The following is a 10,024-nucleotide window of genomic DNA, read 5'->3' as shown; positions in this document are numbered from 1 at the left end:
TGCACTAACCAGCCTCGTTGCACTCGGATTCCTTGGTGCAGATGTTGGTGCTCAGCACGTGCCGGCCGTGCCCGCGCACCCTCCCTGCTCGCTGCTCCGCTAAACGCCAGGGCCCGGCCGTGTCCGAAGGGGAGGCTGGCTGCAGGCACCGACTCCTATCCGGCTCCGCCACAGGCTGCRGATGTAATTTATTTCCCCTGGATTCTCCAGCTGGTTGCCGAATGGGGGAGCGTGGATGACATTTTCCTTTTCAAGTTAGCTTTCTGTGGARACTCGTTTCTTTGTAGGTGATAACTTTACAGAGGAGACTAATGACCACATGTTGATGAAATACTGCTGCGAGCCCATCTGGCACTGCCGTGTGTCCTCGGGTAACAGCTGGCGAGCAAAGGGAGCTGCCCTAGCCCAAGTGGAGGGGGCTGACCCCTTTCCTCTCCCACAGGCCTGGTAGGTTTTTAGGATCAAAGCTTTTGCTCCCYGCACTTGAAGCTCGAGTGTTTCCACTGCAGCCATTAGGGGTTCTGGCTCGGCGCCCCCCAGCCCCGCTTTGCGAGCCTTCTCCTTGGAACTTTGTAGTTTACAAAAATAAAACCTCGATTAAACGCAGCGCAGCTGCCCCGAGGTTCGAGTCAGCGCTGGTGTGATGTGTTGCCAAAGAGAATTCCTCAGGAGTGGATTAGAGCTCCGTGTCTCCAGGAAGACCTGCCTTCCAAAGCCCGGGAATTTTTGTGGCTCCGGCGGGTGCATCCTCAGCACGGGAGCTCCAGTGCCCTCTCCTCGGGCACGGAGCTGGCACCGTCCTGGCTTTATCCCGGCTTCCCCCGCATTCCCCGTGCATTTACCTTGGCGCATTCTGCCTGCCCTGCAGCCTTCCCCACCACACTCTCGCCAGCTGTAAAAACCTCCCTGCTTTAAAAAATATTTTTCATCCTGTTGGGAGAGTTTYGCGGTATTTATTTATTTTCAGCGATGCATCCCGCAGCAGCGCCGCTGAGGGTCCCAGCGCTCCGGGTAGCCTTGGAAAGGCTCCTTTGAGCAGCTGCAGCTCGGGGGCAATTGCTGCTGCCGTGGGGCCGTGGCAGGAGGTGTCGGAGCTGCAGGTCCCAGGTCTGAGGGGGAAGCGGAGGGGAGGCAGACGCTGCCGTCTGTGGGTTCCCCCCCGACTGGTTTTGGAGCAGGCTGCAGGAGATGTTTTGGTAGATGGAGGCTCTACCCCTTCCTATTCCACTTCTGGTTTTGGTTGCTCATCTCCCTAACGGGGTCGTGGCCTGAAAACAAAAATAGCATCCCAAATGGGTCTCAGTAGTGTCTGTAAAATCAAAAAATGCCGTCTGGATCTCTAAAAATAAAAATCTGGCCGGGTGCAGCGGAGGAGAGAGCCACCCCATCCRCCCCCGAACAGACCCTTTGCTCCTGCACGCAAGGACCTGCTCCCTTCTGTGCCAAGACCCCTGGATGGTTTAATTTCTGTGTCAGTGCTAATTGATTGGAAGCAACAGTTTTGCCAGACAAAGCTGTAAATTAGTTTCAAATGGGGGAAACAGGCCACCCACTGCCCAACTATCATATTGCAGTAACAACATTAAACCCAGAGCAAACCATAACCCGGGGAAGGAAACCCAAGTGAAACCAGATTTCCCCTCATTCCCTTTCCCTGGGAAAGTGGAACCAGATGCTTGCGGCTTTGATAATGAGAGAGGCGGCGGGTTCCTTCCTTCGGAGGCCGCTTGGGCGACCTGTTGTGCACGGGGCTGTGCCGGGGAGCGGAGCACGAGCGGGGCCGGGAATCACTCCCGGTGAAAACGCTGCTCGGATCCGTTGTCCTAATTGCAGCAGCCCGTCCTGCTCGGTGCAYGGTCAGCCCCGTTCCCGGCTCTGCTCCTGGCTGTGTGCGCTCGTTCCTGGGATGCTTGGGCAGGATGGAGGTGCCGCCTGGCCGGGAGCGCGATCCCGCGGCCGGGCGCTGCTCCGCTCCGCGCGCCCCGGACCGGGAGCGCCGCGCGGCTCCGAGCGCGGTGGCCTGGGGCAGCGCGAGCAGGCGGGCGGCCGCGCGGGCCGGGGGCTCTGCTGGGTGCAGAGGGGCTGAGCGGGAGTTTGAGGTGGGGAATAGCTGGTCTCACATTCACTTTTCACCTTTTTTTTTTTTTCTGGTTGTGTGTTTGCTTTAGCAATGCATTTTTTTCCTTTTTCAAGCCACGTTTCCCGCAGCCGCGTTCCCCTTTGGGGCCGGGCTGGGCAGGGGGTTCCTCACGGCAGCAGCAGCCCGCGGGACCCGTGGGCTGCCCGCCAGGAGCCGCGTGGACTTTGCGCTTGGATGAGAGCTTTGAACAAACCTGCAGCAAATAACTGCAATTTCCTCCCTGCCTTGTGGCGAGGCTAGATCCAAGCCCGGGAAACCGCTGCGGCTCGCTCGAGCGCCGCGCGCACCAGAGCTCTGCCCGGGCCGCCTCGCTCCGGCTGCTGCTCCGGCTCCTCTCCGTGACTCCGGATCCTGTAGGGACGGAATTGTCCTTGGGGTGGCCCCGCTCCGGCCGGGGCCTGTCCCGGCGCGGGCAGGAGAGCCGAGCGCCGCTCCGTCCGCCCTGCTGCCGCGTCTGTGCGCTAAGGAAACCAATGTGCGCAGGGAAATGCACGTCTGCTCTATATTYCCAATTAAAGCACAGCTTGCTGCTGATTAGATCTCCAAGTTACACCAAGAAAGGAGAAAAAAATGTAAATAAGCAGTATTATTGTCCCTCCSCCATGCTTTCAGCAGATGGAGCGGCGCTGATTGGAGCGTGTGGTGTGTGGCTGCAGAGCGAGTCGTTGCTGCGTCCCGCGGCCGAGCTCCCGCGCCGGGAGCAGGCCGGGAGCGCGGGCGGCGGGCAGCCCTTCCGCGGAGGAATTGCTGACGCTAATTGGGGCTCTAATTGGCCGCTGCGCTGCATGGGGAGGGAGGGCCGCRTTGCCGCGCGGATGCGCGGGCGGCCAAGCTCCGCGCTGGCCATGTTGGTGGCACTGGGGTGGATGCCGGCTTTGCCGGGGACTTCGGGCGGTCCTGGAGGCGTCTCCCTAGCCTGCTCCGGGGAACAGACCCCCTTCGGATGGGACCTTAATCCCTGTTGATGGGAGTCCTCGAGGGCTGCCATGCTCAGGGACACGTCCCAGGGGAGCCCGGTGTGCCCTGCAGCAGGAATGCTGCCCGCAGTTGTGTTGGATCCGCTTGGAAAGCCCGTGTGGGGAAGCGCCGGATGCCTGGGAAGCGGTATGGGTGTGAGRATGTCGAGCCAGGCTTGGCCTTCGCTGCTCCATCCCCTGAGTTGAGGATGCCTGGGAGAATAGAAGGGTTGGGAAGGGGGCTGCTCCCTTCGCCACCTCCCGGCAGCATCGGATGAGCCGGGCGCTGGCGGCCGCGTTGGCTGCGCCCTGGCCRGGCCGGTGGCTCCGGCACCGGGGTCCCGGAGAGGCCTGGACACCATTCCCGGCCCTGGCGCCRACTCCATGCAGCCTCCGGCAAACCTCTCCACGACCTGAGCGCACRTTTTCCCCTTCTCTGCCTTATTGGTAGTCTCTCTGGAGCAGAAACACGGCTGTCTGTATCCGCGCACAGCTCTGATTTTGTTTGGAGCCACGTACGCTCCGTCTCGGGAAAGACGTGGGCATCTACATGCTGCCTCGCTAGTTCCCGGAGCATCCGGATCTGCRGTTTAGGTCCTTGCTTGCGCGTGACGTAGCCCTAGAGGCCACAGAATCTGTTAGCACCATATGCTCCCGACAGCAGAGATCCCCAGGCACCAACGTGTCTTTTACTTGCTGTTCCCGGCGCAGCCGAGTCCTCCACGTGTGCAAGCGTCTGCATCCCGCCGGGAACGCACGGACTAGGTGTCCGTCAGTCCTCGTGTGCAGTGGCTCCGCCTGGGAAGATCCAGGCTCCCCGTAGGAGCCCTCTTGGCACAGCTGGTGGCAGAGGAGGAGAAGGTGGGATGGTTTTGATGGGAAGAGGACCCCGCTCCCTTCTGGCGGATCTGCTCCTGCGGCAGGTTGGCTCCCRCAGCCCGAGGGCTCCTCCTCTCTTTGGGAAGCCCTTTGGATGTTCAGGATGGTCTCGGCGACCTCCTGTCTTTCCAGCTTGATGCAATCATTCAACTTGAAAGTCCCAGTTACCCAAACCCACGTTCCCTCCCCGAGAGGCATCCCCCGTTCCCGAGGCTGAACCCCGCGGCGCTGGGGTCCGGGCGCCCTCCCCTCGCCTCGTGGCTTTGGGTTCCTCTGGGAGAATCTTGGGATCACCCTCCAGCCGCAGCCGCTCTGGGACGCTGGGATCTGAAATGCAGCTGCTGCTCAGAGGTTCAGCGCGGGGCCGAGGCCGCCCTGCGTCTCCTGCAGGAGACACGACCTTCCCGAGCAYCGGGACAGGCCCCGTTCCCGCTCACGTGCACGGGGAATGGGAATCGTCACACCCTGAAAACCGCACCGGGACTTGCGTCTTCCCGGCAGAAAAACGTCGGATGAAAACTCTCCATTCCAAACCGGCTGGTCRCAGAGTTTGGGCTTCCTGGGGAGTTTCTGCAGCAGAGCAAGAGGAAGCAGCTCTTCTGAACAAGCCATTTGGGGGCCGCTTCTTGAAATACAATTCTGGTTCCTAAAATAAAACAAAAATTAATTTCAAATTGACGTTTTGACTTGAAATGTCATTTTGTTTTTAATTGAAGAACYAGAAAGAAATGACATTTTAAGTCAAAATGTTAATGTTTTGTTTAGACATCTCCCATAGGAAAATTCAAATGTTTCATCAGAGCTGACATTTGCATGTGACAGAATTCCAAAATCCAGGTTTTTTCCAAGCAGGGGTGAGTCTTTTGCATTGGGGAGCTCAGGAGGCTCCTCTAGGCCGTGCTGGGGATCAGCTCATTGGAGAGGAGCCTCCGAGGGGTCTCTGGATAAACGTGCTCCTGCTGATAGCAGGGATGTGGGATTCAGCTTTCCTGCAGGGAAGAGCGGCTCACCAGGATAATGTGCTGCTTTGGGGCTGCTGCCGCCCTTCAGCAGCCTCCTCCGGCGCTAGGAATGAGGGATCCGGCTGCTCCGTGTGTTTTCCGTGCCCCTGCTTTTGCTCCGTCACTCATCCCACCTTTCCCGCTGCTCATCCCGCCTTTCCCGCTGCCCGGTCCGAGCCCCATCCAGGTGTCACTTCAGCAGCCGCTTTCCCGGAACTTCAAGGAATGCTGTGGGATGTGGCACCCGTTAATAGATTTGTTTTTGGAATATAATGATAAACTGTTGCCATTATGGAGGTAGGAGTAATTATCCAAAATCTATTTCAATCCGCTCTGCCTCTTAAATATTCCATGTTCCCTTTTAATAAGAGGCAGCGTGCAGCCTTTGATGTTGCACGGAGGTGTAGAAGCTCTCCTCTCCCCGCCGCACATGTTAATTGAATGGCCTCCCTTTTTCTTCATTAGCTGCATTASCTTGCATTAACACCTTTTAATATCTCTTTAAAATCTTGTCCAATTTACTTTCTTTAATCTTTTCCTTTCCCAGAGAGTTGCCTCACTTTGATCCTCATCYTCCTCCCCACTTTGACGGCGGCTCGGAGCTTGATTTGTGTTTGAACCGAAATGGAAATTTCCCCGTTCTCTGCAAGGGGGTGGGCGCTTTGCAGTGTTGGTGCCCGCGTGCAGGGGCAGGAGGAGGTGGGACACAGCCCGGCCGCGGCCGTGTCCCGCTGCCGGCTCCTTGCTGGGCCCTGCTCGTGTCCCGGAGTTTGGAGCTCTGCTCCGTGCGCGCAGAGCCTTGCTGGGCCAAGCCCGGGAGCACCACCAGAAACCAGCAGCTTTCCCATTTTGCTGACCAGGCTCCTTGGCTCCTTAGAGGTGCCCGGGCGGGCTGAGCTCCCGACACCCAGCTCTGTCCGCTGCCCTTTCTCCTTCTTGTTCTTCCCAGGGACGCGGGCACGACGAGGCCGGGACCGTCCTTGCTCCCTTTGCCCTTGCATTCCGTGTCGGCAGTGGGTGCCGTGGGATGCGGGATCCGTGGCGGAGCTTCCCGCCGCTCCCGCCCCCCGGGCAGGTGACGCTGCAGTCCCTGCTCGCTCGGCGCCGTCTCCTCCAGGGTGGGATACTTGGCAGTGGGTCCAGCAGGTCCCGATGGAGCACGGGGATCACCCGGGGCTGCTCCCGCTGGGATGTGCTGCCTGCCCAGCCYGTTAACACAGGGTGTTTCCCTGCCCGCCCGGCATTTCCGCACGTGCGGCGGGATTGAGCGGCGCTGGGTGCAATAACCCTGCCCAAGGAGCCCCTGCGAGGGCAGCAGGGAGGTGGGCGCCGGGCAGCGGGTGGCTCCGGGTCCCCTTGGATAAACCTCGGGGCAGGATGCGGCGGTTTGGGGAGCCGGAGCTTTGCGGGGCGGGGATGGGATCTGCTGGGCGCCCTCCTTGCTCTGAGGAGGAGACATCACCACGAGCTTGTGCCGTGCACGTGTGTCGGGATGGGGGCAGGATCCCGACCCTGCCGTTCTCCGATGGGATCGGGACGGGGAGGTGCTGCTCCCGGACAYGCAGGGTCCTGCTGGAATGGTGCAGGGACCGGGAGCTGGACGAGTCTTTGCAGGAGTGATTTGTACAAATAGAGGAGGTATYGCCCTCCTCGCTGAGGGGAACGGAGGAAGCTTTCTGGATTTTTCTTCCTTCTTTTTAGGAAAAGCATGCTTTTTTATAATTTCTTGACATATATAAAAGAAAGCTTAATACTTAGAAAGAAAATAGTTGTATATATAAAAAATACAATTTTAAGGCTTTGCGCATGGCGCTTTTTATGAGCACAGCTGATATCCGTTGATAACAAATTGGCTGTGATTTTAACAATAACATCGGGGAGATGAATCATGTTTTTCTCAGCAACCAGAATAGCACTTGTTGAGCCCAAAAGGAGAGGTTGGTGATTGATACATTTTCTCCAAGCTCCGTTTCTGCAAAAAATTCCTTTCCGGGGCTGCTGCTCTTCACRCAGCACGGAGGTGGGCTCTGTGGGGCTGGGGCTTGGCTTCGCTGCGCCCGGAGCCGTGATCTTGTCCCCTGAGCTGGCTGCTTCGCCCCTTGGTTGGAGACAAAAGCCTTTCAGCAGCCTGGGAAGAGGCTTCCGTCGCATCCYGCTTTATCCGTGGCGCGGGACGCGGCACCGCGGAGGCTGGAGCCCGGTGCTGTGCGTGTGTCCAGGCCACCCCCGGCCCATGTCCCGGCCCTGTTCTTGCTTCATCCCCCATCCRGCTCCAGCGTCTTCAGCAGCACCAGGAGCTGTGGAGAAGGAAGCAGAATTAGAGAAACGGTGATTTTCATTTTTTATGTTTCCTATATTGTTCTTCCTCTTCCTTTCCTGGGAAGAAGAGCTTTGCTTGGAGGCTGGTGCTCGCCAGGCGCTCCCAGCAAGCAGGGCACCGCGTCCCTCCCGTTTCCACCTCTCCCAGGGACCCTCCTCTTAACGCGGAGGCAGCGCCAGACRCCCCAGCCAGGCTGCAGAGGAGCCCCGGGAGCCTCTCCACGTGAATGACGATCCCRGCTCCGCAGGTCTCCATGGCCGGACACGGAGCAGGGAGCGCGACCTTCCCCGCGGCGCCCGTCCCGACATGGCACCGCGTGGGCGCGCGCAGCCCCGGAGGATCCCGCTGCTCCAGGATGCTCCCTGCTCTCCTGCGCAGCACCTGCCCTTCCTCCTCCTCCTCCTCCTCRCTGGCTGGGGTGCAGGCCCCTGCGCACAGAGGTTTCCTGGGCACGGAAAGGCCCTCGGCTCCGAGCAATCGGACGGCCGTGGGCGTCCCCGTGGTGCAAGGAGCCGCTGCGCTCCCGGCGCGCGCCCTGGCACCAAAGAGAATGCGAGACGGCCCCGCGCGGCGCCGGGCTCCTCTCATCCCTGCGGCGCTCCTGCCATCAAAGGAGCCGGGAGGCGCTGCCTGCCCAAGAGCTTCAAAGGGTCCCGGTGTGGGGTGGCGGGATCGCCCTCGCCGAAGGCTCYGACGGGGCCGGGCTCGTGCCTGGCGCGATTGCGGTGGCCGGGTCGGCGAGCCTGGATGYTCCTGTCCCCAGGCGGGCAGAGCTCGTGGCGGGGAGGCCGCGGTGCCGCTCCGAGCGCTCTCGGGGTGATGCAGGGAAAGGCGTTGGGCTCCACGGAGCTCACGCCGGCGCCTTCCACTCCAGCCTATTCCCCTCCGGCCTCACAATAAAAAGCGATGGAGACGGGAARCTTCCCTGGCCCGGGTTTAATGGGCTTGCGAGCGCGGGGCACAAAGCGCTCGCGGGGACCCCCGACCCCTTGGCGTTGAAAGGGAGCCCGGGCGGCGGCGGGGATGGGGACGGCTCCGGTGCGCCGCGGTGCTGCCCCGGCTGCCCTGCRGATATTCTCCGTGAGCAGCTCCTGGTGTAGGTTGAAACGTGGCATTGGGGAGGTTCTGGGGACAGTGACGCTCCCGTGTCTGAGACGGCAGGATGGGAACTGCCTGTGTGGCCGTGCTCGAAACGCGGGCTGCAATGCGGGGACTGCAGGTGAGCGCACGTGTGGCACCAAAATCGCCTTTATCTGCCCCAATCTCCTCCCTGTGCCCTCCCCGCAGCTCGGTCCCTCCGGATCRCGATTCACAGCATCACAGAAGGCAGTCGTCGCATTTGCCTGGGAGGCTCCCTCAACAAGGGGCTGTTCCTCCGTGGATATTTAAATGGGAATCTGGTAGGCTTATTAAGCCCAAGCAGAAAATTTATTCTGGTTGTTTATTACTGCAGGGCAACACGGTGTTGATTTAATAGTGCTCCCTGCAACGTGGGCACGGAGCGAGCATCCCAGCTGTGTTCCAGGGCCTGGCTCCTAGGGCTGCACATCCYGGCAGCATCCCGGGACCCGGCTCCTTTGGCTGCCCATCCCGGCAGCAACCTGGGTCGTGGCTCCTTTGGCTGCGCATCCCAGGCACATCCGAGCCGCCCATCCCGACGCTGCAGTACGCAGCTTGCTCTGGGCTGCGCTGCGCAGGGTCTGCGAATGAAAGGGAATATTCTGCCTTTGAAAGGGAGAGAGTGTTGCACGGGTGTCGCACGCGTGTTGTGTGGGTGTCACACAGGTGCTGCAGGGTCGGTGCATGGGCTTTGCATGGGTGCTGCATGGGCTCTGCAAGCTCGCTGCATGGGCTTTGCACGGGCATTGCCGCTGCGGTGGCCCAGTGCGCGTGGTCGGCCCCATCCCAAACTGCCGGATCCAGCAATGCCCAATCTCCTCGCCAGGGGCTGGGCGCAGCTGCCAGGGCCCTCGGCTCCTTTCTTGGGACTGCTTCCCCAGCAGCTCCGTCTTTGCAGCCTGCAGATGCTCATGGTGCCCGTGGCCCTGCCAGCGCGAGGCCGCGTTCCAGCACACTCCACTATTGCAATGAGTTGGGCAGCTCCTGTCAGGCCTCTGTGCGCTGAGCACCCTCGCAGAGCCCCCTGTGCACCCGCTGTCCCTGTCCTTGTCCTTTTCCCTGTTCCCTGCTGCTTTGATCCCCACCTCCTCCAAGCCCTGTTCCTGGTGGATGTCTCAGCCCTTGCGGCTCCATCGGGACCGCGCTGTGGAGCYGCTCTGTGTCCATGAGACAAAAGGAGCCAGAGGGGAAGGGAAGGCAACGGCCGCGCTTGGAGCTTGGGATGGCAGCGAGCAGCTCTCGCGGGGCAGCGGAGCCGCCCGGGAGGTGCTGGAGCATCGGCAGCATCTTCGCCTGCCCGTCGTGCCCGGCACCTTTGGGAYGAGGGCCGGGGGCCGCGGTGCCGGGGTGCATGGGTGGCGAGCGGGAAGGGTGCGGGACAGGCCACAGGGGTGGTGGTTGGTGATTATTATTCAGTGCATTCTGCTGGGGAGCGTCAGAGCAGCGCAATCATCCCTTGAGCTTTGCCTGAAATTCCCAGGATTTGCTTCAAAATGGCTCTCTGCTGTGTTCAAGCACTTCAGTGCTTTCTGAAAGGCTTTAACCAACGCGAGGCACTCGCTGCCCAACCGCCCCGCTCTGGGTGCCGCCTCTGTGTCCTGCCCCGGGT

The sequence above is a fragment of the Nothoprocta perdicaria genome, unplaced genomic scaffold (genome assembly GCF_003342845.1).
Source record: "Nothoprocta perdicaria isolate Ctin4 unplaced genomic scaffold, notPer1 scaffold_26, whole genome shotgun sequence".
NCBI classification, from domain to species: Eukaryota; Metazoa; Chordata; class Aves; order Tinamiformes; family Tinamidae; genus Nothoprocta; species Nothoprocta perdicaria.
This window is presented reverse-complemented; position numbering follows the sequence as displayed.